Source organism: Phalangium opilio, unplaced genomic scaffold, assembly GCF_054372755.1.
Source record: "Phalangium opilio isolate 3A_F unplaced genomic scaffold, DU_Popi_V2 ptg000106l_1, whole genome shotgun sequence".
NCBI classification, from domain to species: domain Eukaryota; kingdom Metazoa; phylum Arthropoda; class Arachnida; order Opiliones; family Phalangiidae; genus Phalangium; species Phalangium opilio.
In genome coordinates this window covers 4640631-4663160 of record NW_028324208.1, presented here as the reverse complement: position 1 = coordinate 4663160, position 22530 = coordinate 4640631, and the positions used below count along the sequence as shown (strand labels likewise).

The following is a 22530-nucleotide window of genomic DNA, read 5'->3' as shown; positions in this document are numbered from 1 at the left end:
GGGCATAAAAATAAGCTAGGTCTCTTGGAAATCTCAGTATTTTTAAGTATCTATGGTGTAGTGGGTATCACGTCCGCTTCACACGCGGAAGGTTCCAAGATCGAGCCCATGTTAGATACATATTTTGACCATCGTGATTGGGCATAAAAATAAGCTAGGTCTCTTGGAAAGCTCAGAATTACTACGTATCTATGGTGTAGTGGTTATCACGTCCACTTCACATGCGGAACGTCCCAGGTTCGAACCCTGGTAGATACATATTTTGACAATCGTGATTGGGCATGAAAATAAGCTAGGTCTCTTGGAAAACTCAGTATTACTACGTATCTATGGTGTAGTGGTTATCCCGTCCGCTTTACACGCGGAAGGTCCCAGGTTCGAGCCCTGGTAGATACATGTTTTGTCAATCGTGATTGGGCAAAAAAATAAGCTAGGTCTCTTGGAAAACTCGGCATTACCACGTATCTATGGTGTAGTGGTTATCACGTCCGCCTAACACGTGGAAGGTCCTAGGTTCGAGCCCTGGTAGCTACATATTTTGTCAATCGTGATTTGGCATAAAAATAAGCTAGTTCTCTTGGAAAACTCAGTATTTCTACGTATCTATGGTGTAGTGGTTGTCACGTCCGCTTCACATGCGGAACGTCCCAGGTTCGAACCCTGGTAGATACATATTTTGACCATCGTGATTGGGCATAAAAATAAGCTAGGTCTCTTGGAAATCTCAGAATCACTGCGTATCTATGGTGTAGTGGTTATCACGTCCGCTTCACATGCGGAACGTCCCAGGTTCGAACCCTGGTAGATACATGTTTTGACAATCGTGATTGGGCATGAAAATAAGCTAGGTGTCTTGGAAAACTCAGTATTACTACGTATCTATGGTGTAGTGGTTATCACGTCCGCTTTACACGCGGAAGGTCCCAGGTTCGAGCCCTGGTAGCTACATATTTTGTCAATCGTGATTGGGCAAAAAAATAAGCTAGGTCTCTTGGAAAACTCAGTATTACTACGTATCTATGGTGTAGTGGTTATCACGTCCGCTTCACACGCGGAAGGTTCCAAGTTCGAGCGCATGTTAGGTACATATTTTGACCATCGGAATTGGGCATAAAAATAAGCTAGGTCTCTTGGAAAACTCAGTATTACTAAGTATCTATGGTGTAGTGCGTATCACGTCCGCTTCACACGCGGAAGGTTCCAAGATCGAGCCCATGTTAGATACATATTTTGACCATCGTGATTGGGCATAAAAATAAGCTAGGTCTCTTGGAAAACTCAGCATTACTGCGTTTCAATGGTGTAGTGGTTATCACGTCCGCTTCACATGCGGAAGGTCCCAGGTTCGAGCCCTGGTAGCTACATATTTTGTCAATCGTGATTGGCCAAAAAAATAAGCTAGGTCTCTTGGAAAACTCAGTATTACAACGTATCTATGGTGTAGTGGTTATCACGTTCGCCTAACACGCGGAAGGTCCCAGGTTCGAGCCCTGGTAGATACATGTTTTGTCCATCGTGATTTGGCATAAAAATAAGCTAGATCTCTTGGAAAACTCAGTATTACTACGTATCTGTGGTGTAGTGGTTATCACGTCCGCTTTACACGCGGAAGGTCCCAGGTTCGAGCCCTGGTAGCTACATATTTCGTCAATCGTGATTGGGCAAAAAAATAAGCTAGGTCTCTTGGAAAACACAGTATTACTACGTATCTATGGTGTAGTGGTTATCACGTCCGCTTCACACGCGGAAGGTTCCAAGTTCGAGCCCATGTTAGATACATATTTGGACCGTCGTGATTGGGCATAAAAATAAGCTAGGTCTCTTGGAAATCTCAGTATTTTTAAGTATCTATGGTGTAGTGGATATCACGTCCGCTTCACACGCGGAAGGTTCCAAGATCGAGCCCATGTTAGATACATATTTTGACCATCGTGATTGGGCATAAAAATAAGCTAGGTCTCTTGGAAAGCTCAGAATTACTACGTATCTATGGTGTAGTGGTTATCACGTCCACTTCACATGCGGAACGTCCCAGGTTCGAGCCCTGGTAGATACATGTTTTGTCAATCGTGATTGGGCAAAAAAATAAGCTAGGTCTCTTGGAAAACTCGGCATTACCACGTATCTATGGTGTAGTGGTTATCATGTCCGCCTAACATGTGGAAGGTCCTAGGTTCGAGCCCTGGTAGCTACATATTTTGTCAATCGTGATTTGGCATAAAAATAAGCTAGTTCTCTTGGAAAACTCAGTATTTCTACGTATCTATGGTGTAGTGGTTGTCACGTCCGCTTTACACGCGGAAGGTACCAGGTTCGAGCCCTGGTAGATACATGTTTTGTTAATCGTGATTGGGCAAAAAAATAAGCTAGGTCTCTTGGAAAACTCAGTATTACTACGTATCTATGGTGTAGTGGTTATCACGTCCGCTTCACATGCGGAACGTCCCAGGTTCGAACCCTGGTAGATACATGTTTTGACAATCGTGATTGGGCATGAAAATAAGCTAGGTGTCTTGGAAAACTCAGTATTACTACGTATCTATGGTGTAGTGGTTATCACGTCCGCTTTACACGCGGAAGGTCCCAGGTTCGAGCCCTGGTAGCTACATATTTTTTTCAATCGTGATTGGGCAAAAAAATAAGCTAGGTCTCTTGGAAAACTCAGTATTACTACGTATCTATGGTGTAGTGGTTATCACGTCCGCTTCACACGCGGAAGGTTCCAAGTTCGAGCGCATGTTAGGTTCATATTTTGACCATCGGAATTGGGCATAAAAATAAGCTAGGTCTCTTGGAAAACTCAGTATTACTAAGTATCTATGGTGTAGTGGTTATCACGTCCGCTTTACACGCGGAAGGTCCCAGGTTCGAGCCCTGGTAGCTACATATTTTTTTTCAATCGTGATTGGGCATAAAAATAAGCTAGGTCTCTTGGAAAACTCAGCATTACTGCGTTTCAATGGTGTAGTGGTTATCACGTCCGCTTCACATGCGGAAGGTCCCAGGTTCGAGCCCTGGTAGCTACATATTTTGTCAATCGTGATTGGCCAAAAAAATAAGCTAGGTCTCTTGGAAAACTCAGTATTACAACGTATCTATGGTGTAGTGGTTATCACGTTCGCCTAACACGCGGAAGGTCCCAGGTTCGAGCCCTGGTAGATACATGTTTTGTCCATCGTGATTTGGCATAAAAATAAGCTAGATCTCTTGGAAAACTCAGTATTACTACGTATCTGTGGTGTAGTGGTTATCACGTCCGCTTTACACGCGGAAGGTCCCAGGTTCGAGCCCTGGTAGCTACATATTTCGTCAATCGTGATTGGGCAAAAAAATAAGCTAGGTCTCTTGGAAAACTCTGTATTATACTACGTATCTATGGTGTAGTGGTTTTCACGTCCGCTTCACACGCGGAAGGTTCCAAGTTCGAGCCCATGTTAGGTACATATTTTGACCATCGTGATTGGGCATAAAAATAAGCTAGGTCTCTTGGAAAACTCAGTATTACTAAGTATCTATGGTGTAGTGCGTATCACGTCCGCATCACACGCGGAAGGTTCCAAGATCGAGCCTATGTTAGATACATATTTTGACCATCGTGATTGGGCATAAAAATAAGCTAGGTCTCTTGGAAAACTCAGCATTACTGCGTATCAATGGTGTAGTGGTTATCACGTCCGCTTCACATGCGGAAGGTCCCAGGTTCGAGCCCTGGTAGCTACATATTTTGTCAATCGTGATTGGGCAAAAAAATAAGCTAGGTCTCTTGAAAAACTCAGTGTTACTACGTATCTATGGTGTAGTGGTTATCACGTCCGCTTTACACGCGGAAGGTCCCAGGTTCGAGCCCTGGTAGATACATATTTTGACCATCGTGATTGTGCAAAAAAATAAGCTAGGTCTCTTGGAAAACTCAGTATTACTTAGTATCTATGGTGTAGTGGTTATCACGTCCGCTTCACACGCGGAAGGTTCCAAGTTCGAGCGCATGTTAGGTACATATTTTGACCATCGGAATTGGGCATAAAAATAAGCTAGGTCTCTTGGAAAACTCAGTATTACTAAGTATCTATGGTGTAGTGCGTATCACGTCCGCTTCACACGCGGAAGGTTCCAAGATCGAGCCCATGTTAGATACATGTTTTGACCATCGTGATTGGGCATAAAAATAAGCTAGGTCTCTTGGAAATCTCAGTATTTTTAAGTATCTATGGTGTAGTGGGTATCACGTCCGCTTCACACGCGGAAGGTTCCAAGATCGAGCCCATGTTAGATACATATTTTGACCATCGTGATTGGGCATAAAAATAAGCTAGGTCTCTTGGAAAGCTCAGAATTACTACGTATCTATGGTGTAGTGGTTATCACGTCCACTTTACACGCGGAAGGTCCCAGGTTCGAGCCCTGGTAGCTACATATTTCGTCAATCGTGATTGGGCAAAAAAATAAGCTAGGTCTCTTGGAAAACACAGTATTACTACGTATCTATGGTGTAGTGGTTATCACGTCCGCTTCACACGCGGAAGGTTCCAAGTTCGAGCCCATGTTAGATACATATTTGGACCGTCGTGATTGGGCATAAAAATAAGCTAGGTCTCTTGGAAATCTCAGTATTTTTAAGTATCTATGGTGTAGTGGGTATCACGTCCGCTTCACACGCGGAAGGTTCCAAGATCGAGCCCATGTTAGATACATATTTTGACCATCGTGATTGGGCATAAAAATAAGCTAGGTCTCTTGGAAAGCTCAGAATTACTACGTATCTATGGTGTAGTGGTTATCACGTCCACTTCACATGCGGAACGTCCCAGGTTCGAACCCTGGTAGATACATATTTTGACAATCGTGATTGGGCATGAAAATAAGCTAGGTGTCTTGGAAAACTCAGTATTACTACGTATCTATGGTGTAGTGGTTATCACGTCCCTTTACACGCGGAAGGTAGCAGGTTCGAGCCCTGGTAGCTACATATTTTGTCAATCGTGATTGGGCAAAAAAATAAGCTAGGTCTCTTGGAAAACTCTGTATTATACTACGTATCTATGGTGTAGTGGTTTTCACGTCCGCTTCACACGCGGAAGGTTCCAAGTTCGAGCCCATGTTAGGTACATATTTTGACCATCGTGATTGGGCATAAAAATAAGCTAGGTCTCTTGGAAAACTCAGTATTACTAAGTATCTATGGTGTAGTGCGTATCACGTCCGCTTCACACGCGGAAGGTTCGAAGATCGAGCCTATGTTAGATACATATTTTGACCATCGTGATTGGGCATAAAAATAAGCTAGGTCTCTTGGAAAACTCAGCATTACTGCGTATCAATGGTGTAGTGGTTATCACGTCCGCTTCACATGCGGAAGGTCCCAGGTTCGAGCCCTGGTAGCTACATATTTTGTCAATCGTGATTGGGCAAAAAAATAAGCTAGGTCTCTTGGAAAACTCAGTATTACTACGTATAGTGGTTATCACGTTCGCCTAATACGCGGAAGGTCCCAGGTTCGAGCCCTGGTAGATACATGTTTTGTCCATCGTGATTTGGCATAAAAATAACCTAGATCTCTTGGAAAACTCAGTATTACTACGTATCTATGGTGTAGTGGTTATCACGTCCGCTTTACACGCGGAAGGTCCCAGGTTCGAGCCCTGGTAGCTACATATTTCGTCAATCGTGATTGGGCAAAAAAATAAGCTAGGTCTCTTGGAAAACTCAGTATTACTACGTATCTATGGTGTAGTGGTTATCACGTCCGCTTCACACGCGGAAGGTTCCAAGTTCGAGCCCATGTTAGATACATATTTGGACCATCGTGATTGGGCATAAAAATAAGCTAGGTCTCTTGGAAAACTCAGCATTACTGCGTATCTATGGTGTAGTGGTTATCACGTCCGCTTCACATGCGGAAGGTCCCAGGTTCGAGCCGTGGTAGCTACATATTTTGTCAATCGTGATTGGGCAAAAAAATAAGCTAGGTCTCTTGGAAAACTCAGTATTGTAGGTATCTATGGTGTAGTGGTTATCACGTCCGCCTAACACACGGAAGGTCCCAGGTTCGAGCCCTGGTAGCTACATATTTTGTCAATCGTGATTGGGCAAAAAAATAAGGTAGGTCTCTTGGTAAACTCAGTATTACTACGTATCTATGGTGTAGTGGTTATCACGTCCGCCTAACACGCGGAAGGTCCTAGGTTCGAGCCCTGGTAGCTACATATTTTGTCAATCGTGATTGGGCATAAAAATAAGCTAGATCTCTTGGAAAACTCAGTACTACTACGTATTAATGGTGTAGTGGTTATCCCGTCCGCTTTACACGCGGAAGGTCCCAGGTTCGAGCCCTGGTAGATACATGTTTTGTCAATCGTGATTGGGCAAAAAAATAAGCTAGGTCTCTTGGAAAACTCGGCATTACCACGTATCTATGGTGTAGTGGTTATCACGTCCGCCTAACACGTGGAAGGTCCTAGGTTCGAGCCCTGGTAGCTACATATTTTGTCAATCGTGATTTGGCATAAAAATAAGCTAGTTCTCTTGGAAAACACAGTATTTCTACGTATTTATGGTGTAGTGGTTGTCACGTCCGCTTTACACGCGGAAGGTACCAGGTTCGAGCCCTGGTAGATACATGTTTTGTCAATCGTGATTGGGCAAAAAATAAGCTAGGTCTCTTGGAAAACTCGGCATTACCACGTATCTATGGTGTAGTGGTTATCACGTCCGCCTAACACGTGGAAGGTCCTAGGTTCGAGCCCTGGTAGCTACATATTTTGTCAATCGTGATTTGGCATAAAAATAAGCTAGTTCTCTTGGAAAACACAGTATTTCTACATATTTATGGTGTAGTGGTTGTCACGTCCGCTTTACACGCGGAAGGTACCAGGTTCGAGCCCTGGTAGATACATGTTTTGTCAATCGTGATTGGGCAAAAAAATAAGCTAGGTCTCTTGGAAAACTCAGTATTACTACGTCTCTATGGTGTAGTGGTTATCACGTCCGCTTCACACGCGGAAGGTTCCAAGTTCGAGCCCATGTTAGATACATATTTTGACCATCGTGATTGGGCATAAAAATAAGCTAGGTTTCTTGGAAAACTCAGCATTACTACGTATCTATGGTGTAGTGGTTATAACGTCCGCTTCACATGCGGAAGGTCCCAGGTTCGAGCCGTGGTAGCTACATATTTTGTCAATCGTGATTGGGCAGAAAAATAAGCTAGGTCTCTTGGAAAACTCAGTATTGTAGGTATCTATGGTGTAGTGGTTATCACGTCCGCCTAACACGCGGAAGGTCCCAGGTTCGAGCCCATGTTAGATACATATTTGGACCATCGTGATTGGGCATAAAAATAAGCTAGGTCTCTTGGAAAACTCAGCATTACTGCGTATCTATGGTGTAGTGGTTATCACGTCCGCTTCACATGCGGAAGGTCCCAGGTTCGAGCCGTGGTAGCTACATATTTTGTCAATCGTGATTGGGCAGAAAAATAAGCTAGGTCTCTTGGAAAACTCGGTATTGTAGGTATCTATGGTGTAGTGGTTATCACGTCCGCCTAACACGCGGAAGGTCCCAGGTTCGAGCCCTGGTAGACACATGTTTTGTCAATCGTGATTGGGCAAAAAATAAGCTAGGTCTCTTGGAAAACTCGGCATTACCACGTATCTATGGTGTAGTGGTTATCACGTCCGCCTAACACGTGGAAGGTCCTAGGTTCGAGCCCTGGTAGCTACATATTTTGTCAATCGTGATTTGGCATAAAAATAAGCTAGTTCTCTTGGAAAACACAGTATTTCTACATATTTATGGTGTAGTGGTTGTCACGTCCGCTTTACACGCGGAAGGTACCAGGTTCGAGCCCTGGTAGATACATGTTTTGTCAATCGTGATTGGGCAAAAAAATAAGCTAGGTCTCTTGGAAAACTCAGTATTACTACGTCTCTATGGTGTAGTGGTTATCACGTCCGCTTCACACGCGGAAGGTTCCAAGTTCGAGCCCATGTTAGATACATATTTTGACCATCGTGATTGGGCATAAAAATAAGCTAGGTTTCTTGGAAAACTCAGCAATACTACGTATCTATGGTGTAGTGGTTATAACGTCCGCTTCACATGCGGAAGGTCCCAGGTTCGAGCCGTGGTAGCTACATATTTTGTCAATCGTGATTGGGCAGAAAAATAAGCTAGGTCTCTTGGAAAACTCAGTATTGTAGGTATCTATGGTGTAGTGGTTATCACGTCCGCCTAACACGCGGAAGGTCCCAGGTTCGAGCCCATGTTAGATACATATTTGGACCATCGTGATTGGGCATAAAAATAAGCTAGGTCTCTTGGAAAACTCAGCATTACTGCGTATCTATGGTGTAGTGGTTATCACGTCCGCTTCACATGCGGAAGGTCCCAGGTTCGAGCCGTGGTAGCTACATATTTTGTCAATCGTGATTGGGCAGAAAAATAAGCTAGGTCTCTTGGAAAACTCGGTATTGTAGGTATCTATGGTGTAGTGGTTATCACGTCCGCCTAACACGCGGAAGGTCCCAGGTTCGAGCCCTGGTAGACACATGTTTTGTCAATCGTGATTGGGCAAAAAATAAGCTAGGTCTCTTGGAAAACTCGGCATTACCACGTATCTATGGTGTAGTGGTTATCACGTCCGCCTAGCACGTGGAAGGTCCTAGGTTCGAGCCCTGGTAGCTACATATTTTGTCAATCGTGATTTGGCATAAAAATAAGCTAGTTCTCTTGGAAAACACAGTATTTCTACATATTTATGGTGTAGTGGTTGTCACGTCCGCTTTACACGCGGAAGGTACCAGGTTCGAGCCCTGGTAGATACATGTTTTGTCAATCGTGATTGGGCAAAAAAATAAGCTAGGTCTCTTGGAAAACTCAGTATTACTACGTCTCTATGGTGTAGTGGTTATCACGTCCGCTTCACACGCGGAAGGTTCCAAGTTCGAGCCCATGTTAGATACATATTTTGACCATCGTGATTGGGCATAAAAATAAGCTAGGTTTCTTGGAAAACTCAGCAATACTACGTATCTATGGTGTAGTGGTTATAACGTCCGCTTCACATGCGGAAGGTCCCAGGTTCGAGCCCAGGTAGATACATATTTTGACCATCGTGATTGGGCATAAAAATAAGCTAGGTCTCTTGGAAAGCTCAGAATCAGTACGTATCTATGGTGTAGTGGTTATCACGTCCGCTTCACATGCGGAACGTCCCAGGTTCGAACCCTGGTAGATACATATTTTGACAATCGTGATTGGGCATGAAAATAAGCTAGGTGTCTTGGAAAACTCAGTATTACTACGTATCTATGGTGTAGTGGTTATCACGTCCGCTTTACACGCGGAAGGTCCCAGGTTCGAGCCCTGGTAGCTACATATTTCGTCAATCGTGATTGGGCAAAAAAATAAGCTAGGTCTCTTGGAAAACTCAGTATTACTACGTATCTATGGTGTAGTGGTTATCACGTCCGCTTCACACGCGGAAGGTTCCAAGTTCGAGCCCATGTTAGATACATATTTTGACCATCGTGATTGGGCATAAAAATAAGCTAGGTTTCTTGGAAAACTCAGCATTACTACGTATCTATGGTGTAGTGGTTATCACGTCCGCTTCACACGCGGAAGGTTCCAAGTTCGAGCCCATGTTAGATACATATTTTGACCATCGTGATTGGGCATAAAAATAAGCTAGGTTTCTTGGAAAACTCAGCATTACTACGTATCTATGGTGTAGTGGTTATCACGTCCGCTTCACATGCGGAACGTCCCAGGTTCGAACCCTGGTAGATACATATTTTGACAATCGTGATCGGGCATGAAAATAAGCTAGGTCTCTTGGAAAACTCAGTATTACTACGTCTCTATGGTGTAGTGGTTATCACGTCCGCTTCACACGCGGAAGGTTCCAAGTTCGAGCCCATGTTAGATACATATTTTGACCATCGTGATTGGGCATAAAAATAAGCTAGGTTTCTTGGAAAACTCAGCATTACTACGTATCTATGGTGTAGTGGTTATAACGTCCGCCTAACACGCGGAAGGTCCCAGGTTCGAGCCCATGTTAGATACATATTTGGACCATCGTGATTGGGCATAAAAATAAGCTAGGTCTCTTGGAAAACTCAGCATTACTGCGTATCTATGGTGTAGTGGTTATCACGTCCGCTTCACATGCGGAAGGTCCCAGGTTCGAGCCGTGGTAGCTACATATTTTGTCAATCGTGATTGGGCAGAAAAATAAGCTAGGTCTCTTGGAAAACTCGGTATTGTAGGTATCTATGGTGTAGTGGTTATCACGTCCGCCTAACACGCGGAAGGTCCCAGGTTCGAGCCCTGGTAGACACATGTTTTGTCAATCGTGATTGGGCAAAAAATAAGCTAGGTCTCTTGGAAAACTCGGCATTACCACGTATCTATGGTGTAGTGGTTATCACGTCCGCCTAACACGTGGAAGGTCCTAGGTTCGAGCCCTGGTAGCTACATATTTTGTCAATCGTGATTTGGCATAAAAATAAGCTAGTTCTCTTGGAAAACACAGTATTTCTACATATTTATGGTGTAGTGGTTGTCACGTCCGCTTTACACGCGGAAGGTACCAGGTTCGAGCCCTGGTAGATACATGTTTTGTCAATCGTGATTGGGCAAAAAAATAAGCTAGGTCTCTTGGAAAACTCAGTATTACTACGTCTCTATGGTGTAGTGGTTATCACGTCCGCTTCACACGCGGAAGGTTCCAAGTTCGAGCCCATGTTAGATACATATTTTGACCATCGTGATTGGGCATAAAAATAAGCTAGGTTTCTTGGAAAACTCAGCATTACTACGTATCTATGGTGTAGTGGTTATAACGTCCGCTTCACATGCGGAAGGTCCCAGGTTCGAGCCGTGGTAGCTACATATTTTGTCAATCGTGATTGGGCAGAAAAATAAGCTATGTCTCTTGGAAAACTCAGTATTGTAGGTATCTATGGTGTAGTGGTTATCACGTCCGCCTAACACGCGGAAGGTCCCAGGTTCGAGCCCATGTTAGATACATATTTGGACCATCGTGATTGGGCATAAAAATAAGCTAGGTCTCTTGGAAAACTCAGCATTACTGCGTATCTATGGTGTAGTGGTTATCACGTCCGCTTCACATGCGGAAGGTCCCAGGTTCGAGCCGTGGTAGCTACATATTTTGTCAATCGTGATTGGGCAGAAAAATAAGCTAGGTCTCTTGGAAAACTCGGTATTGTAGGTATCTATGGTGTAGTGGTTATCACGTCCGCCTAACACGCGGAAGGTCCCAGGTTCGAGCCCTGGTAGACACATGTTTTGTCAATCGTGATTGGGCAAAAAATAAGCTAGGTCTCTTGGAAAACTCGGCATTACCACGTATCTATGGTGTAGTGGTTATCACGTCCGCCTAACACGTGGAAGGTCCTAGGTTCGAGCCCTGGTAGCTACATATTTTGTCAATCGTGATTTGGCATAAAAATAAGCTAGTTCTCTTGGAAAACACAGTATTTCTACATATTTATGGTGTAGTGGTTGTCACGTCCGCTTTACACGCGGAAGGTACCAGGTTCGAGCCCTGGTAGATACATGTTTTGTCAATCGTGATTGGGCAAAAAAATAAGCTAGGTCTCTTGGAAAACTCAGTATTACTACGTCTCTATGGTGTAGTGGTTATCACGTCCGCTTCACACGCGGAAGGTTCCAAGTTCGAGCCCATGTTAGATACATATTTTGACCATCGTGATTGGGCATAAAAATAAGCTAGGTTTCTTGGAAAACTCAGCATTACTACGTATCTATGGTGTAGTGGTTATAACGTCCGCTTCACATGCGGAAGGTCCCAGGTTCGAGCCCAGGTAGATACATATTTTGACCATCGTGATTGGGCATAAAAATAAGCTAGGTCTCTTGGAAAGCTCAGAATCACTACGTATCTATGGTGTAGTGGTTATCACGTCCGCTTCACATGCGGAACGTCCCAGGTTCGAACCCTGGTAGATACATATTTTGACAATCGTGATTGGGCATGAAAATAAGCTAGGTGTCTTGGAAAACTCAGTATTACTACGTATCTATGGTGTAGTGGTTATCACGTCCGCTTTACACGCGGAAGGTCCCAGGTTCGAGCCCTGGTAGCTACATATTTCGTCAATCGTGATTGGGCAAAAAAATAAGCTAGGTCTCTTGGAAAACTCAGTATTACTACGTATCTATGGTGTAGTGGTTATCACGTCCGCTTCACACGCGGAAGGTTCCAAGTTCGAGCCCATGTTAGATACATATTTTGACCATCGTGATTGGGCATAAAAATAAGCTAGGTTTCTTGGAAAACTCAGCATTACTACGTATCTATGGTGTAGTGGTTATCACGTCCGCTTCACACGCGGAAGGTTCCAAGTTCGAGCCCATGTTAGATACATATTTTGACCATCGTGATTGGGCATAAAAATAAGCTAGGTTTCTTGGAAAACTCAGCATTACTACGTATCTATGGTGTAGTGGTTATCACGTCCGCTTCACATGCGGAACGTCCCAGGTTCGAACCCTGGTAGATACATATTTTGACAATCGTGATCGGGCATGAAAATAAGCTAGGTGTCTTGGAAAACTCAGTATTACTACGTATCTATGGTGTAGTGGTTATCACGTCCGCTTTACACGCGGAAGGTCCCAGGTTCGAGCCCTGGTAGCTACATATTTCGTCAATCGTGATTGGGCAAAAAAATAAGCTAGGTCTCTTGGAAAACTCAGTATTACTACGTATCTATGGTGTAGTGGTTATCACGTCCGCTTCACACGCGGAAGGTTCCAAGTTCGAGCCCATGTTAGATACATATTTGGACCATCGTGATTGGGCATAAAAATAAGCTAGGTCTCTTGGAAAACTCAGCATTACTGCGTATCTATGGTGTAGTGGTTATCACGTCCGCTTCACATGCGGAAGGTCCCAGGTTCGAGCCGTGGTAGCTACATATTTTGTCAATCGTGATTGGGCAAAAAAATAAGCTAGGTCTCTTGGAAAACTCAGTATTGTAGGTATCTATGGTGTAGTGGTTATCACGTCCGCCTAACACGCGGAAGGTCCCAGGTTCGAGCCCTGGTAGCTACATATTTTGTCAATCGTGATTGGGCAAAAAAATAAGGTAGGTCTCTTGGTAAACTCAGTATTACTACGTATCTATGGTGTAGTGGTTATCACGTCCGCCTAACACGCGGAAGGTCCTAGGTTCGAGCCCTGGTAGCTACATATTTTGTCAATCGTGATTGGGCATAAAAATAAGCTAGATCTCTTGGAAAACTCAGTATTACTACGTATTAATGGTGTAGTGGTTATCCCGTCCGCTTTACACGCGGAAGGTCCCAGGTTCGAGCCCTGGTAGATACATGTTTTGTCAATCGTGATTGGGCAAAAAAATAAGCTAGGTCTCTTGGAAAACTCAGTATTGCTACGTATCTATGGTGTAGTGGTTATCACGTCCGCTTCACACGCGGAAGGTTCCAAGTTCGAGCCCATGTTAGATACATATTTTGACCATCGTGATTGGGCATAAAAATAAGCTAGGTTTCTTGGAAAACTCAGCATTACTACGTATCTATGGTGTAGTGGTTATCACGTCCGCTTCACACGCGGAAGGTTCCAAGTTCGAGCCCATGTTAGATACATATTTTGACCATCGTGATTGGGCATAAAAATAAGCTAGGTTTCTTGGAAAACTCAGCATTACTACGTATCTATGGTGTAGTGGTTATCACGTCCGCTTTACATGCGGAACGTCCCAGGTTCGAACCCTGGTAGATACATATTTTGACAATCGTGATCGGGCATGAAAATAAGCTAGGTGTCTTGGAAAACTCAGTATTACTACGTATCTATGGTGTAGTGGTTATCACGTCCGCTTTACACGCGGAAGGTCCCAGGTTCGAGCCCTGGTAGCTACATATTTCGTCAATCGTGATTGGGCAAAAAAAATAAGCTAGGTCTCTTGGAAAACTCAGTATTACTACGTATCTATGGTGTAGTGGTTATCACGTCCGCTTCACACGCGGAAGGTTCCAAGTTCGAGCCCATGTTAGATACATATTTGGACCATCGTGATTGGGCATAAAAATAAGCTAGGTCTCTTGGAAAACTCAGCATTACTGCGTATCTATGGTGTAGTGGTTATCACGTCCGCTTCACATGCGGAAGGTCCCAGGTTCGAGCCGTGGTAGCTACATATTTTGTCAATCGTGATTGGGCAAAAAAATAAGCTAGGTCTCTTGGAAAACTCAGTATTGTAGGTATCTATGGTGTAGTGGTTATCACGTCCGCCTAACACGCGGAAGGTCCCAGGTTCGAGCCCTGGTAGCTACATATTTTGTCAATCGTGATTGGGCAAAAAAATAAGGTAGGTCTCTTGGTAAACTCAGTATTACTACGTATCTATGGTGTAGTGGTTATCACGTCCGCCTAACACGCGGAAGGTCCTAGGTTCGAGCCCTGGTAGCTACATATTTTGTCAATCGTGATTGGGCATAAAAATAAGCTAGATCTCTTGGAAAACTCAGTATTACTACGTATTAATGGTGTAGTTGTTATCACGTTCGCCTAATACGCGGAAGGTCCCAGCTTCGAGCCCTGGTTGATACATGTTTTGTCCATCGTGATTTGGCATAAAAATAACCTAGATCTCTTGGAAAACTCAGCATTACTACGTATCTATGGTGTAGTGGTTATCACGTCCGCTTTACACGCGGAAGGTCCCAGGTTCGAGCCCTGGTAGCTACATATTTCGTCAATCGTGATTGGGCAAAAAAATAAGCTAGGTCTCTTGGAAAACTCAGTATTACTACGTATCTATGGTGTAGTGGTTATCACGTCCGCTTCACATGCGGAAGGTTCCAAGTTCGAGCCCATGTTAGATACATATTTGGACCATCGTGATTGGGCATAAAAATAAGCTAGGTCTCTTGGAAAACTCAGCATTACTGCGTATCTATGGTGTAGTGGTTATCACGTCCGCTTCACATGCGGAAGGTCCCAGGTTCGAGCCGTGGTAGCTACATATTTTGTCAATCGTGATTGGGCAAAAAAATAAGCTAGGTCTCTTGGAAAACTCAGTATTGTAGGTATCTATGGTGTAGTGGTTATCACGTCCGCCTAACACGCGGAAGGTCCCAGGTTCGAGCCCTGGTAGCTACATATTTTGTCAATCGTGATTGGGCAAAAAAATAAGGTAGGTCTCTTGGTAAACTCAGTATTACTACGTATCTATGGTGTAGTGGTTATCACGTCCGCCTAACACGCGGAAGGTCCTAGGTTCGAGCCCTGGTAGCTACATATTTTGTCAATCGTGATTGGGCATAAAAATAAGCTAGATCTCTTGGAAAACTCAGTATTACTACGTATTAATGGTGTAGTTGTTATCACGTTCGCCTAATACGCGGAAGGTCCCAGCTTCGAGCCCTGGTTGATACATGTTTTGTCCATCGTGATTTGGCATAAAAATAACCTAGATCTCTTGGAAAACTCAGCATTACTACGTATCTATGGTGTAGTGGTTATCACGTCCGCTTTACACGCGGAAGGTCCCAGGTTCGAGCCCTGGTAGCTACATATTTCGTCAATCGTGATTGGGCAAAAAAATAAGCTAGGTCTCTTGGAAAACTCAGTATTACTACGTATCTATGGTGTAGTGGTTATCACGTCCGCTTCACATGCGGAAGGTTCCAAGTTCGAGCCCATGTTAGATACATATTTGGACCATCGTGATTGGGCATAAAAATAAGCTAGGTCTCTTGGAAAACTCAGCATTACTGCGTATCTATGGTGTAGTGGTTATCACGTCCGCTTCACATGCGGAAGGTCCCAGGTTCGAGCCGTGGTAGCTACATATTTTGTCAATCGTGATTGGGCAAAAAAATAAGCTAGGTCTCTTGGAAAACTCAGTATTGTAGGTATCTATGGTGTAGTGGTTATCACGTCCGCCTAACACGCGGAAGGTCCTAGGTTCGAGCCCTGGTAGCTACATATTTTGTCAATCGTGATTGGGCATAAAAATAAGCTAGATCTCTTGGAAAACTCAGTATTACTACGTATTAATGGTGTAGTGGTTATCCCGTCCGCTTTACACGCGGAAGGTCCCAGGTTCGAGCCCTGGTAGATACATGTTTTGTCAATCGTGATTGGGCAAAAAAATAAGCTAGGTCTCTTGGAAAACTCAGTATTGCTACGTATCTATGGTGTAGTGGTTATCACGTCCGCTTCACACGCGGAAGGTTCCAAGTTCGAGCCCATGTTAGATACATATTTTGACCATCGTGATTGGGCATAAAAATAAGCTAGGTTTCTTGGAAAACTCAGCATTACTACGTATCTATGGTGTAGTGGTTATCACGTCCGCTTCACACGCGGAAGGTTCCAAGTTCGAGCCCATGTTAGATACATATTTTGACCATCGTGATTGGGCATAAAAATAAGCTAGGTTTCTTGGAAAACTCAGCATTACTACATATCTATGGTGTAGTGGTTATCACGTCCGCTTTACATGCGGAACGTCCCAGGTTCGAACCCTGGTAGATACATATTTTGACAATCGTGATCGGGCATGAAAATAAGCTAGGTGTCTTGGAAAACTCAGTATTACTACGTATCTATGGTGTAGTGGTTATCACGTCCGCTTTACACGCGGAAGGTCCCAGGTTCGAGCCCTGGTAGCTACATATTTCGTCAATCGTGATTGGGCAAAAAAAATAAGCTAGGTCTCTTGGAAAACTCAGTATTACTACGTATCTATGGTGTAGTGGTTATCACGTCCGCTTCACACGCGGAAGGTTCCAAGTTCGAGCCCATGTTAGATACATATTTGGACCATCGTGATTGGGCATAAAAATAAGCTAGGTCTCTTGGAAAACTCAGCATTACTGCGTATCTATGGTGTAGTGGTTATCACGTCCGCTTCACATGCGGAAGGTCCCAGGTTCGAGCCGTGGTAGCTACATATTTTGTCAATCGTGATTGGGCAAAAAAATAAGCTAGGTCTCTTGGAAAACTCAGTATTGTAGGTATCTATGGTGTAGTGGTTATCACGTCCGCCTAACACGCGGAAGGTCCCAGGTTCGAGCCCTGGTAGCTACATATTTTGTCAATCGTGATTGGGCAAAAAAATAAGGTAGGTCTCTTGGTAAACTCAGTATTACTACGTATCTATGGTGTAGTGGTTATCACGTCCGCCTAACACGCGGAAGGTCCTAGGTTCGAGCCCTGGTAGCTACATATTTTGTCAATCGTGATTGGGCATAAAAATAAGCTAGATCTCTTGGAAAAGTCAGTATTACTACGTATTAATGGTGTAGTGGTTATCCCGTCCGCTTTACGCGCGGAAGGTCCCAGGTTCGAGCCCTGGTAGATACATGTTTTGTCAATCGTGATTGGGCAAAAAAATAAGCTAGGTCTCTTGGAAAACTCAGTATTGCTACGTATCTATGGTGTAGTGGTTATCACGTCCGCTTCACACGCGGAAGGTTCCAAGTTCGAGCCCATGTTAGATACATATTTTGACCATCGTGATTGGGCATAAAAATAAGCTAGGTTTCTTGGAAAACTCAGCATTACTACGTATCTATGGTGTAGTGGTTATCACGTCCGCTTCACACGCGGAAGGTTCCAAGTTCGAGCCCATGTTAGATACATATTTTGACCATCGTGATTGGGCATAAAAATAAGCTAGGTTTCTTGGAAAACTCAGCATTACTACGTATCTATGGTGTAGTGGTTATCACGTCCGCTTCACATGCGGAACGTCCCAGGTTCGAACCCTGGTAGATACATATTTTGACAATCGTGATCGGGCATGAAAATAAGCTAGGTGTCTTGGAAAACTCAGTATTACTACGTATCTATGGTGTAGTGGTTATCACGTCCGCTTTACACGCGGAAGGTCCCAGGTTCGAGCCCTGGTAGCTACATATTTCGTCAATCGTGATTGGGCAAAAAAAATAAGCTAGGTCTCTTGGAAAACTCAGTATTACTACGTATCTATGGTGTAGTGGTTATCACGTCCGCTTCACACGCGGAAGGTTCCAAGTTCGAGCCCATGTTAGATACATATTTGGACCATCGTGATTGGGCATAAAAATAAGCTAGGTCTCTTGGAAAACTCAGCATTACTGCGTATCTATGGTGTAGTGGTTATCACGTCCGCTTCACATGCGGAAGGTCCCAGGTTCGAGCCGTGGTAGCTACATATTTTGTCAATCGTGATTGGGCAAAAAAATAAGCTAGGTCTCTTGGAAAACTCAGTATTGTAGGTATCTATGGTGTAGTGGTTATCACGTCCGCCTAACACGCGGAAGGTCCCAGGTTCGAGCCCTGGTAGCTACATATTTTGTCAATCGTGATTGGGCAAAAAAATAAGGTAGGTCTCTTGGTAAACTCAGTATTACTACGTATCTATGGTGTAGTGGTTATCACGTCCGCCTAACACGCGGAAGGTCCTAGGTTCGAGCCCTGGTAGCTACATATTTTGTCAATCGTGATTGGGCATAAAAATAAGCTAGATCTCTTGGAAAACTCAGTATTACTACGTATTAATGGTGTAGTTGTTATCACGTTCGCCTAATACGCGGAAGGTCCCAGCTTCGAGCCCTGGTTGATACATGTTTTGTCCATCGTGATTTGGCATAAAAATATCCTAGATCTCTTGGAAAACTCAGTATTACTACGTATCTATGGTGTAGTGGTTATCACGTCCGCTTTACACGCGGAAGGTCCCAGGTTCGAGCCCTGGTAGCTACACATTTCGTCAATCGTGATTGGGCAAAAAAATAAGCTAGGTCTCTTGGAAAACTCAGTATTACTACGTATTTATGGTGTAGTGGTTATCACGTCCGCTTCACACGCGGAAGGTTCCAAGTTCGAGCCCATGTTAGATACATATTTGGACCATCGTGATTGGGCATAAAAATAAGCTAGGTCTCTTGGAAAACTCAGCATTACTGCGTATCTATGGTGTAGTGGTTATCACGTCCGCTTCACATGCGGAAGGTCCCAGGTTCGAGCCGTGGTAGCTACATATTTTGTCAATCGTGATTGGGCAAAAAAATAAGCTAGGTCTCTTGGAAAACTCAGTATTGTAGGTATCTATGGTGTAGTGGTTATCACGTCCGCCTAACACGCGGAAGGTCCCAGGTTCGAGCCCTGGTAGCTACATATTTTGTCAATCGTGATTGGGCAAAAAAATAAGGTAGGTCTCTTGGAAAACTCAGTATTACTACGTATTAATGGTGTAGTGGTTATCCCGTCCGCTTTACGCGCGGAAGGTCCCAGGTTCGAGCCCTGGTAGATACATGTTTTGTCAATCGTGATTGGGCAAAAAAATAAGCTAGGTCTCTTGGAAAACTCGGCATTACCACGTATCTATGGTGTAGTGGTTATCACGTCCGCCTAACACGTGAAAGGTCCTAGGTTCGAGCCCTGGTAGCTACATATTTTGTCAATCGTGATTTGGCATAAAAATAAGCTAGTTCTCTTGGAAAACACAGTATTTCTACGTATTTATGGTGTAGTGGTTGTCACGTCCGCTTTACACGCGGAAGGTACCAGGTTCGAGCCCTGGTAGATACATGTTTTGTCAATCGTGATTGGGCAAAAAAATAAGCTAGGTCTCTTGGAAAACTCAGTATTGCTACGTATCTATGGTGTAGTGGTTATCACGTCCGATTCACACGCGGAAGGTTCCAAGTTCGAGCCCATGTTAGATACATATTTTGACCATCGTGATTGGGCATAAAAATAAGCTAGGTTTCTTGGAAAACTCAGCATTACTACGTATCTATGGTGTAGTGGTTATAACGTCCGCTTCACATGCGGAAGGTCCCAGGTTCGAGCCCTGGTAGATACATATTTTGACCATCGTGATTGGTCATAAAAATAAGCTAGGTCTCTTGGAAAGCTCAGAATCACTACGTATCTATGGTGTAGTGGTTATCACGTCCACTTCACATGCGGAACGTCCCAGGTTCGAACCCTGGTAGATACATATTTTGACAATCGTGATCGGGCATGAAAATAAGCTAGGTGTCTTGGAAAACTCAGTATTACTACGTATCTATGGTGTAGTGGTTATCACGTCCGCTTTACACGCGGAAGGTCCCAGGTTCGAGCCCTGGTAGCTACATATTTCGTCAATCGTGATTGGGCAAAAAAATAAGCTAGGTCTCTTGGAAAACTCAGTATTACTACTTATCTATGGTGTAGTGGTTATCACGTCCGCTTCACACGCGGAAGGTTCCAAGTTCGAGCCCATGTTAGATACATATTTGGACCATCGTGATTGGGCATAAAAATAAGCTAGGTCTCTTGGAAAACTCAGCCTACTGCGTATCTATGGTGTAGTGGTTATCACGTCCGCTTCACATGCGGAAGGTCCCAGGTTCGAGCCGTGGTAGCTACATATTTTGTCAATCGTGATTGGGCAAAAAAATAAGCTAGGTCTCTTGGAAAACTCAGTATTGTAGGTATCTATGGTGTAGTGGTTATCACGTCCGCCTAAAACGCGGAAGGTCCCAGGTTCGAGCCCTGGTAGCTACATATTTTGTCAATCGTGATTGGGCAAAAAAATAAGGTAGGTCTCTTGGTAAACTCAGTATTACTACGTATCTATGGTGTAGTGGTTATCACGTCCGCCTAACACGCGGAAGGTCCTAGGTTCGAGCCCTGGTAGCTACATATTTTGTCAATCGTGATTGGGCATAAAAATAAGCTAGATCTCTTGGAAAACTCAGTATTACTACGTATTAATGGTGTAGTGGTTATCCCGTCCGCTTTACACGCGGAAGGTCCCAGGTTCGAGCCCTGGTAGATACATGTTTTGTCAATCGTGATTGGGCAAAAAAATAAGCTAGGTCTCTTGGAAAACTCGGCATTACCACGTATCTATGGTGTAGTGGTTATCACGTCCGCCTAACACGTGGAAGGTCCTAGGTTCGAGCCCTGGTAGCTACATATTTTGTCAATCGTGATTTGGCATAAAAATAAGCTAGTTCTCTTGGAAAACTCAGCATTACTGCGTATCTATGGTGTAGTGGTTATCACGTCCGCTTCACATGCGGAAGGTCCCAGGTTCGAGCCCTGGTAGCTACACATTTTGTCAATCGTGATTGGGCAAAAAAATAAGCTAGGTCTCTTGGAAAACTCAGTATTGCTACGTATCTATGGTGTAGTGGTTATCACGTCCGCTTCACACGCGGAAGGTTCCAAGTTCGAGCCCATGTTAGATACATATTTTGACCATCGTGATTGGGCATAAAAATAAGCTAGGTTTCTTGGAAAACTCAGCATTACTACGTATCTATGGTGTAGTGGTTATAACGTCCGCTTCACATGCGGAAGGTCCCAGGTTCGAGCCCTGGTAGATACATATTTTGACCATCGCGATTGGGCATAAAAATAAGCTAGGTCTCTTGGAAAGCTCAGAATCACTACGTATCTATGGTGTAGTGGTTATCACGTCCGCTTCACATGCGGAACGTCCCAGGTTCGAACCCTGGTAGATACATATTTTGACAATCGTGATTGGGCATGAAAATAAGCTAGGTGTCTTGGAAAACTCAGTATTTCTACGTATCTATGGTGTAGTGGTTATCACGTCCGCTTTACACGCGGAAGGTCCCAGGTTCGAGCCCTGGTAGCTACATATTTCGTCAATCGTGATTGGGCAAAAAAATAAGCTAGGTCTCTTGGAAAACTCAGTATTACTACGTATCTATGGTGTAGTGGTTATCACGTCCGCTTCACACGCGGAAGGTTCCAAGTTCGAGCCCATGTTAGATACATATTTGGACCAACGTGATTGGGCATAAAAATAAGCTAGGTCTCTTGGAAAACTCAGCATTACTGCGTATCTATGGTGTAGTGGTTATCACGTCCGCTTCACATGCGGAAGGTCCCAGGTTCGAGCCGTGGTAGCTACATATTTTGTCAATCGTGATTGGGCAAAAAAATAAGCTAGGTCTCTTGGAAAACTCAGTATTGTAGGTATCTATGGTGTAGTGGTTATCACGTCCGCCTAACACGCGGAAGGTCCCAGGTTCGAGCCCTGGTAGCTACATATTTTGTCAATCGTGATTGGGCAAAAAAATAAGGTAGGTCTCTTGGAAAACTCAGTATTACTACGTATTAATGGTGTAGTGGTTATCCCGTCCGCTTTACACGCGGAAGGTCCCAGGTTCGAGCCCTGGTAGATACATGTTTTGTCAATCGTGATTGGGCAAAAAAATAAGTTAGGTCTCTTGGAAAACTCGGCATTACCACGTATCGATGGTGTAGTGGTTATCACGTCCGCTTCACACGCGGAAGGTCCCAGGTTCGAGCCCTGGTAGATACATATTTTGACCATCGTGATAGGGCATAAAAATAAGCTAGGTCTCTTGGAAAACTCGGCATTACCACGTATCTATGGTGTAGTGGTTATCACGTCCGCCTAACACGTGGAAGGTCCTAGGTTCGAGCCCTGGTAGCTACATATTTTGTCAATCGTGATTTGGCATAAAAAT

General features: G+C 44.0%; 74 non-coding genes across 74 annotated transcripts; all 74 read left to right on the top strand.

Moving 5' to 3' along the window:
• The first annotated feature begins 185 nt into the window (after nt 1-185).
• Nucleotides 186-258, top strand: TRNAV-CAC (transfer RNA valine (anticodon CAC)). The gene has a single exon. It is a non-coding gene; the product is annotated as a tRNA-Val (tRNA).
• Nucleotides 259-323: 65 nt separating this feature from the next.
• TRNAV-UAC (transfer RNA valine (anticodon UAC)) lies at nt 324-396 on the top strand. Its single transcript has one exon. It is a non-coding gene; the product is annotated as a tRNA-Val (tRNA).
• Nucleotides 397-599: 203 nt separating this feature from the next.
• On the top strand, nt 600-672 carry TRNAV-CAC (transfer RNA valine (anticodon CAC)). The gene has a single exon. It is a non-coding gene; the product is annotated as a tRNA-Val (tRNA).
• Nucleotides 673-737: 65 nt separating this feature from the next.
• Nucleotides 738-810, top strand: TRNAV-CAC (transfer RNA valine (anticodon CAC)). Its single transcript has one exon. It is a non-coding gene; the product is annotated as a tRNA-Val (tRNA).
• Nucleotides 811-875: 65 nt separating this feature from the next.
• On the top strand, nt 876-948 carry TRNAV-UAC (transfer RNA valine (anticodon UAC)). The gene has a single exon. It is a non-coding gene; the product is annotated as a tRNA-Val (tRNA).
• A 343-nt stretch (nt 949-1291) lies between these two features.
• Nucleotides 1292-1364, top strand: TRNAV-CAC (transfer RNA valine (anticodon CAC)). The gene has a single exon. It is a non-coding gene; the product is annotated as a tRNA-Val (tRNA).
• Nucleotides 1365-1429: 65 nt separating this feature from the next.
• On the top strand, nt 1430-1502 carry TRNAV-AAC (transfer RNA valine (anticodon AAC)). Its single transcript has one exon. It is a non-coding gene; the product is annotated as a tRNA-Val (tRNA).
• Nucleotides 1503-1983: 481 nt separating this feature from the next.
• TRNAV-CAC (transfer RNA valine (anticodon CAC)) lies at nt 1984-2056 on the top strand. The gene has a single exon. It is a non-coding gene; the product is annotated as a tRNA-Val (tRNA).
• Nucleotides 2057-2397: 341 nt separating this feature from the next.
• Nucleotides 2398-2470, top strand: TRNAV-CAC (transfer RNA valine (anticodon CAC)). Its single transcript has one exon. It is a non-coding gene; the product is annotated as a tRNA-Val (tRNA).
• Nucleotides 2471-2535: 65 nt separating this feature from the next.
• Nucleotides 2536-2608, top strand: TRNAV-UAC (transfer RNA valine (anticodon UAC)). Its single transcript has one exon. It is a non-coding gene; the product is annotated as a tRNA-Val (tRNA).
• A 205-nt stretch (nt 2609-2813) lies between these two features.
• On the top strand, nt 2814-2886 carry TRNAV-UAC (transfer RNA valine (anticodon UAC)). Its single transcript has one exon. It is a non-coding gene; the product is annotated as a tRNA-Val (tRNA).
• Nucleotides 2887-2953: 67 nt separating this feature from the next.
• TRNAV-CAC (transfer RNA valine (anticodon CAC)) lies at nt 2954-3026 on the top strand. The gene has a single exon. It is a non-coding gene; the product is annotated as a tRNA-Val (tRNA).
• Nucleotides 3027-3091: 65 nt separating this feature from the next.
• On the top strand, nt 3092-3164 carry TRNAV-AAC (transfer RNA valine (anticodon AAC)). The gene has a single exon. It is a non-coding gene; the product is annotated as a tRNA-Val (tRNA).
• Nucleotides 3165-3647: 483 nt separating this feature from the next.
• On the top strand, nt 3648-3720 carry TRNAV-CAC (transfer RNA valine (anticodon CAC)). Its single transcript has one exon. It is a non-coding gene; the product is annotated as a tRNA-Val (tRNA).
• Nucleotides 3721-3785: 65 nt separating this feature from the next.
• TRNAV-UAC (transfer RNA valine (anticodon UAC)) lies at nt 3786-3858 on the top strand. Its single transcript has one exon. It is a non-coding gene; the product is annotated as a tRNA-Val (tRNA).
• An 898-nt stretch (nt 3859-4756) lies between these two features.
• Nucleotides 4757-4829, top strand: TRNAV-CAC (transfer RNA valine (anticodon CAC)). Its single transcript has one exon. It is a non-coding gene; the product is annotated as a tRNA-Val (tRNA).
• Nucleotides 4830-5311: 482 nt separating this feature from the next.
• On the top strand, nt 5312-5384 carry TRNAV-CAC (transfer RNA valine (anticodon CAC)). The gene has a single exon. It is a non-coding gene; the product is annotated as a tRNA-Val (tRNA).
• A 194-nt stretch (nt 5385-5578) lies between these two features.
• TRNAV-UAC (transfer RNA valine (anticodon UAC)) lies at nt 5579-5651 on the top strand. Its single transcript has one exon. It is a non-coding gene; the product is annotated as a tRNA-Val (tRNA).
• Nucleotides 5652-5855: 204 nt separating this feature from the next.
• Nucleotides 5856-5928, top strand: TRNAV-CAC (transfer RNA valine (anticodon CAC)). The gene has a single exon. It is a non-coding gene; the product is annotated as a tRNA-Val (tRNA).
• A 1444-nt stretch (nt 5929-7372) lies between these two features.
• Nucleotides 7373-7445, top strand: TRNAV-CAC (transfer RNA valine (anticodon CAC)). Its single transcript has one exon. It is a non-coding gene; the product is annotated as a tRNA-Val (tRNA).
• Nucleotides 7446-7509: 64 nt separating this feature from the next.
• On the top strand, nt 7510-7582 carry TRNAV-AAC (transfer RNA valine (anticodon AAC)). Its single transcript has one exon. It is a non-coding gene; the product is annotated as a tRNA-Val (tRNA).
• Nucleotides 7583-8337: 755 nt separating this feature from the next.
• TRNAV-CAC (transfer RNA valine (anticodon CAC)) lies at nt 8338-8410 on the top strand. The gene has a single exon. It is a non-coding gene; the product is annotated as a tRNA-Val (tRNA).
• Nucleotides 8411-8474: 64 nt separating this feature from the next.
• TRNAV-AAC (transfer RNA valine (anticodon AAC)) lies at nt 8475-8547 on the top strand. Its single transcript has one exon. It is a non-coding gene; the product is annotated as a tRNA-Val (tRNA).
• Nucleotides 8548-8611: 64 nt separating this feature from the next.
• Nucleotides 8612-8684, top strand: TRNAA-AGC (transfer RNA alanine (anticodon AGC)). Its single transcript has one exon. It is a non-coding gene; the product is annotated as a tRNA-Ala (tRNA).
• Nucleotides 8685-9026: 342 nt separating this feature from the next.
• TRNAV-CAC (transfer RNA valine (anticodon CAC)) lies at nt 9027-9099 on the top strand. The gene has a single exon. It is a non-coding gene; the product is annotated as a tRNA-Val (tRNA).
• A 65-nt stretch (nt 9100-9164) lies between these two features.
• TRNAV-CAC (transfer RNA valine (anticodon CAC)) lies at nt 9165-9237 on the top strand. Its single transcript has one exon. It is a non-coding gene; the product is annotated as a tRNA-Val (tRNA).
• Nucleotides 9238-9302: 65 nt separating this feature from the next.
• Nucleotides 9303-9375, top strand: TRNAV-UAC (transfer RNA valine (anticodon UAC)). The gene has a single exon. It is a non-coding gene; the product is annotated as a tRNA-Val (tRNA).
• A 343-nt stretch (nt 9376-9718) lies between these two features.
• Nucleotides 9719-9791, top strand: TRNAV-CAC (transfer RNA valine (anticodon CAC)). Its single transcript has one exon. It is a non-coding gene; the product is annotated as a tRNA-Val (tRNA).
• Nucleotides 9792-10134: 343 nt separating this feature from the next.
• On the top strand, nt 10135-10207 carry TRNAV-CAC (transfer RNA valine (anticodon CAC)). The gene has a single exon. It is a non-coding gene; the product is annotated as a tRNA-Val (tRNA).
• A 64-nt stretch (nt 10208-10271) lies between these two features.
• Nucleotides 10272-10344, top strand: TRNAV-AAC (transfer RNA valine (anticodon AAC)). The gene has a single exon. It is a non-coding gene; the product is annotated as a tRNA-Val (tRNA).
• Nucleotides 10345-11099: 755 nt separating this feature from the next.
• Nucleotides 11100-11172, top strand: TRNAV-CAC (transfer RNA valine (anticodon CAC)). Its single transcript has one exon. It is a non-coding gene; the product is annotated as a tRNA-Val (tRNA).
• A 64-nt stretch (nt 11173-11236) lies between these two features.
• On the top strand, nt 11237-11309 carry TRNAV-AAC (transfer RNA valine (anticodon AAC)). Its single transcript has one exon. It is a non-coding gene; the product is annotated as a tRNA-Val (tRNA).
• A 479-nt stretch (nt 11310-11788) lies between these two features.
• On the top strand, nt 11789-11861 carry TRNAV-CAC (transfer RNA valine (anticodon CAC)). Its single transcript has one exon. It is a non-coding gene; the product is annotated as a tRNA-Val (tRNA).
• A 65-nt stretch (nt 11862-11926) lies between these two features.
• TRNAV-CAC (transfer RNA valine (anticodon CAC)) lies at nt 11927-11999 on the top strand. Its single transcript has one exon. It is a non-coding gene; the product is annotated as a tRNA-Val (tRNA).
• A 65-nt stretch (nt 12000-12064) lies between these two features.
• TRNAV-UAC (transfer RNA valine (anticodon UAC)) lies at nt 12065-12137 on the top strand. Its single transcript has one exon. It is a non-coding gene; the product is annotated as a tRNA-Val (tRNA).
• Nucleotides 12138-12480: 343 nt separating this feature from the next.
• On the top strand, nt 12481-12553 carry TRNAV-CAC (transfer RNA valine (anticodon CAC)). The gene has a single exon. It is a non-coding gene; the product is annotated as a tRNA-Val (tRNA).
• A 65-nt stretch (nt 12554-12618) lies between these two features.
• TRNAV-UAC (transfer RNA valine (anticodon UAC)) lies at nt 12619-12691 on the top strand. Its single transcript has one exon. It is a non-coding gene; the product is annotated as a tRNA-Val (tRNA).
• A 204-nt stretch (nt 12692-12895) lies between these two features.
• TRNAV-CAC (transfer RNA valine (anticodon CAC)) lies at nt 12896-12968 on the top strand. The gene has a single exon. It is a non-coding gene; the product is annotated as a tRNA-Val (tRNA).
• Nucleotides 12969-13028: 60 nt separating this feature from the next.
• On the top strand, nt 13029-13105 carry TRNAV-AAC (transfer RNA valine (anticodon AAC)). Its single transcript has one exon. It is a non-coding gene; the product is annotated as a tRNA-Val (tRNA).
• A 619-nt stretch (nt 13106-13724) lies between these two features.
• TRNAV-UAC (transfer RNA valine (anticodon UAC)) lies at nt 13725-13797 on the top strand. Its single transcript has one exon. It is a non-coding gene; the product is annotated as a tRNA-Val (tRNA).
• Nucleotides 13798-13862: 65 nt separating this feature from the next.
• TRNAV-UAC (transfer RNA valine (anticodon UAC)) lies at nt 13863-13935 on the top strand. Its single transcript has one exon. It is a non-coding gene; the product is annotated as a tRNA-Val (tRNA).
• Nucleotides 13936-14140: 205 nt separating this feature from the next.
• On the top strand, nt 14141-14213 carry TRNAV-CAC (transfer RNA valine (anticodon CAC)). Its single transcript has one exon. It is a non-coding gene; the product is annotated as a tRNA-Val (tRNA).
• A 60-nt stretch (nt 14214-14273) lies between these two features.
• Nucleotides 14274-14350, top strand: TRNAV-AAC (transfer RNA valine (anticodon AAC)). Its single transcript has one exon. It is a non-coding gene; the product is annotated as a tRNA-Val (tRNA).
• Nucleotides 14351-14553: 203 nt separating this feature from the next.
• Nucleotides 14554-14626, top strand: TRNAI-AAU (transfer RNA isoleucine (anticodon AAU)). Its single transcript has one exon. It is a non-coding gene; the product is annotated as a tRNA-Ile (tRNA).
• A 65-nt stretch (nt 14627-14691) lies between these two features.
• TRNAV-UAC (transfer RNA valine (anticodon UAC)) lies at nt 14692-14764 on the top strand. The gene has a single exon. It is a non-coding gene; the product is annotated as a tRNA-Val (tRNA).
• Nucleotides 14765-14968: 204 nt separating this feature from the next.
• TRNAV-CAC (transfer RNA valine (anticodon CAC)) lies at nt 14969-15041 on the top strand. The gene has a single exon. It is a non-coding gene; the product is annotated as a tRNA-Val (tRNA).
• A 60-nt stretch (nt 15042-15101) lies between these two features.
• Nucleotides 15102-15178, top strand: TRNAV-AAC (transfer RNA valine (anticodon AAC)). Its single transcript has one exon. It is a non-coding gene; the product is annotated as a tRNA-Val (tRNA).
• Nucleotides 15179-15381: 203 nt separating this feature from the next.
• TRNAI-AAU (transfer RNA isoleucine (anticodon AAU)) lies at nt 15382-15454 on the top strand. The gene has a single exon. It is a non-coding gene; the product is annotated as a tRNA-Ile (tRNA).
• Nucleotides 15455-15519: 65 nt separating this feature from the next.
• On the top strand, nt 15520-15592 carry TRNAV-UAC (transfer RNA valine (anticodon UAC)). Its single transcript has one exon. It is a non-coding gene; the product is annotated as a tRNA-Val (tRNA).
• A 204-nt stretch (nt 15593-15796) lies between these two features.
• Nucleotides 15797-15869, top strand: TRNAV-CAC (transfer RNA valine (anticodon CAC)). Its single transcript has one exon. It is a non-coding gene; the product is annotated as a tRNA-Val (tRNA).
• A 618-nt stretch (nt 15870-16487) lies between these two features.
• On the top strand, nt 16488-16560 carry TRNAV-UAC (transfer RNA valine (anticodon UAC)). The gene has a single exon. It is a non-coding gene; the product is annotated as a tRNA-Val (tRNA).
• A 65-nt stretch (nt 16561-16625) lies between these two features.
• Nucleotides 16626-16698, top strand: TRNAV-UAC (transfer RNA valine (anticodon UAC)). The gene has a single exon. It is a non-coding gene; the product is annotated as a tRNA-Val (tRNA).
• A 205-nt stretch (nt 16699-16903) lies between these two features.
• On the top strand, nt 16904-16976 carry TRNAV-CAC (transfer RNA valine (anticodon CAC)). Its single transcript has one exon. It is a non-coding gene; the product is annotated as a tRNA-Val (tRNA).
• A 60-nt stretch (nt 16977-17036) lies between these two features.
• On the top strand, nt 17037-17113 carry TRNAV-AAC (transfer RNA valine (anticodon AAC)). The gene has a single exon. It is a non-coding gene; the product is annotated as a tRNA-Val (tRNA).
• A 619-nt stretch (nt 17114-17732) lies between these two features.
• On the top strand, nt 17733-17805 carry TRNAV-CAC (transfer RNA valine (anticodon CAC)). The gene has a single exon. It is a non-coding gene; the product is annotated as a tRNA-Val (tRNA).
• A 65-nt stretch (nt 17806-17870) lies between these two features.
• Nucleotides 17871-17943, top strand: TRNAV-UAC (transfer RNA valine (anticodon UAC)). Its single transcript has one exon. It is a non-coding gene; the product is annotated as a tRNA-Val (tRNA).
• A 205-nt stretch (nt 17944-18148) lies between these two features.
• On the top strand, nt 18149-18221 carry TRNAV-CAC (transfer RNA valine (anticodon CAC)). Its single transcript has one exon. It is a non-coding gene; the product is annotated as a tRNA-Val (tRNA).
• Nucleotides 18222-18281: 60 nt separating this feature from the next.
• Nucleotides 18282-18358, top strand: TRNAV-AAC (transfer RNA valine (anticodon AAC)). The gene has a single exon. It is a non-coding gene; the product is annotated as a tRNA-Val (tRNA).
• A 203-nt stretch (nt 18359-18561) lies between these two features.
• On the top strand, nt 18562-18634 carry TRNAI-AAU (transfer RNA isoleucine (anticodon AAU)). Its single transcript has one exon. It is a non-coding gene; the product is annotated as a tRNA-Ile (tRNA).
• A 65-nt stretch (nt 18635-18699) lies between these two features.
• On the top strand, nt 18700-18772 carry TRNAV-UAC (transfer RNA valine (anticodon UAC)). Its single transcript has one exon. It is a non-coding gene; the product is annotated as a tRNA-Val (tRNA).
• A 204-nt stretch (nt 18773-18976) lies between these two features.
• Nucleotides 18977-19049, top strand: TRNAV-CAC (transfer RNA valine (anticodon CAC)). The gene has a single exon. It is a non-coding gene; the product is annotated as a tRNA-Val (tRNA).
• Nucleotides 19050-19109: 60 nt separating this feature from the next.
• TRNAV-AAC (transfer RNA valine (anticodon AAC)) lies at nt 19110-19186 on the top strand. The gene has a single exon. It is a non-coding gene; the product is annotated as a tRNA-Val (tRNA).
• A 618-nt stretch (nt 19187-19804) lies between these two features.
• TRNAV-CAC (transfer RNA valine (anticodon CAC)) lies at nt 19805-19877 on the top strand. The gene has a single exon. It is a non-coding gene; the product is annotated as a tRNA-Val (tRNA).
• Nucleotides 19878-19942: 65 nt separating this feature from the next.
• On the top strand, nt 19943-20015 carry TRNAV-CAC (transfer RNA valine (anticodon CAC)). Its single transcript has one exon. It is a non-coding gene; the product is annotated as a tRNA-Val (tRNA).
• Nucleotides 20016-20080: 65 nt separating this feature from the next.
• On the top strand, nt 20081-20153 carry TRNAV-UAC (transfer RNA valine (anticodon UAC)). The gene has a single exon. It is a non-coding gene; the product is annotated as a tRNA-Val (tRNA).
• A 203-nt stretch (nt 20154-20356) lies between these two features.
• TRNAV-CAC (transfer RNA valine (anticodon CAC)) lies at nt 20357-20429 on the top strand. The gene has a single exon. It is a non-coding gene; the product is annotated as a tRNA-Val (tRNA).
• A 60-nt stretch (nt 20430-20489) lies between these two features.
• TRNAF-AAA (transfer RNA phenylalanine (anticodon AAA)) lies at nt 20490-20566 on the top strand. The gene has a single exon. It is a non-coding gene; the product is annotated as a tRNA-Phe (tRNA).
• A 479-nt stretch (nt 20567-21045) lies between these two features.
• TRNAV-CAC (transfer RNA valine (anticodon CAC)) lies at nt 21046-21118 on the top strand. The gene has a single exon. It is a non-coding gene; the product is annotated as a tRNA-Val (tRNA).
• A 204-nt stretch (nt 21119-21322) lies between these two features.
• On the top strand, nt 21323-21395 carry TRNAV-CAC (transfer RNA valine (anticodon CAC)). Its single transcript has one exon. It is a non-coding gene; the product is annotated as a tRNA-Val (tRNA).
• A 65-nt stretch (nt 21396-21460) lies between these two features.
• On the top strand, nt 21461-21533 carry TRNAV-CAC (transfer RNA valine (anticodon CAC)). The gene has a single exon. It is a non-coding gene; the product is annotated as a tRNA-Val (tRNA).
• Nucleotides 21534-21598: 65 nt separating this feature from the next.
• On the top strand, nt 21599-21671 carry TRNAV-UAC (transfer RNA valine (anticodon UAC)). Its single transcript has one exon. It is a non-coding gene; the product is annotated as a tRNA-Val (tRNA).
• Nucleotides 21672-21875: 204 nt separating this feature from the next.
• TRNAV-CAC (transfer RNA valine (anticodon CAC)) lies at nt 21876-21948 on the top strand. The gene has a single exon. It is a non-coding gene; the product is annotated as a tRNA-Val (tRNA).
• Nucleotides 21949-22008: 60 nt separating this feature from the next.
• Nucleotides 22009-22085, top strand: TRNAV-AAC (transfer RNA valine (anticodon AAC)). Its single transcript has one exon. It is a non-coding gene; the product is annotated as a tRNA-Val (tRNA).
• Nucleotides 22086-22288: 203 nt separating this feature from the next.
• TRNAV-CAC (transfer RNA valine (anticodon CAC)) lies at nt 22289-22361 on the top strand. Its single transcript has one exon. It is a non-coding gene; the product is annotated as a tRNA-Val (tRNA).
• Nucleotides 22362-22530: the final 169 nt, after the last annotated feature.